Genomic DNA, 207 nt, shown 5'->3' on the forward strand with positions numbered 1-207 from the left:
GCTCCATTCATTTAAAGCAAAGCGCACGCCACGCGGCTCCAAATTGAGTCGTAAATGCTCTGCCGAGCGAGGAGAAGCCGAGTTAATGCCGCAGAGCCGCCCCAGCGCCGTGATTTCTGTCTGATAAGAAACCCCAGTGCACTGGGATTAGCCCAAAGCGCGACGCTGCTGCAGTCCCTCCTCCGTGAGGATTTAGCGGCAGCGTCC

General features: G+C 58.0%; 1 protein-coding gene across 1 annotated transcript in view; it reads left to right on the forward strand.

Annotated features, from left to right (window-relative positions):
* Positions 1 to 207, forward strand: part of PROK1 (prokineticin 1) — a 3,204-nt gene that overhangs the window by 2,577 nt on the left and 420 nt on the right. The window lies entirely within an intron of this gene.

The sequence above is a fragment of the Pygoscelis adeliae genome, unplaced genomic scaffold (genome assembly GCF_000699105.1).
Source record: "Pygoscelis adeliae isolate BGI_AS28 unplaced genomic scaffold, ASM69910v1 Scaffold482, whole genome shotgun sequence".
In the NCBI taxonomy this organism is placed as follows: Eukaryota; Metazoa; Chordata; class Aves; order Sphenisciformes; family Spheniscidae; genus Pygoscelis; species Pygoscelis adeliae.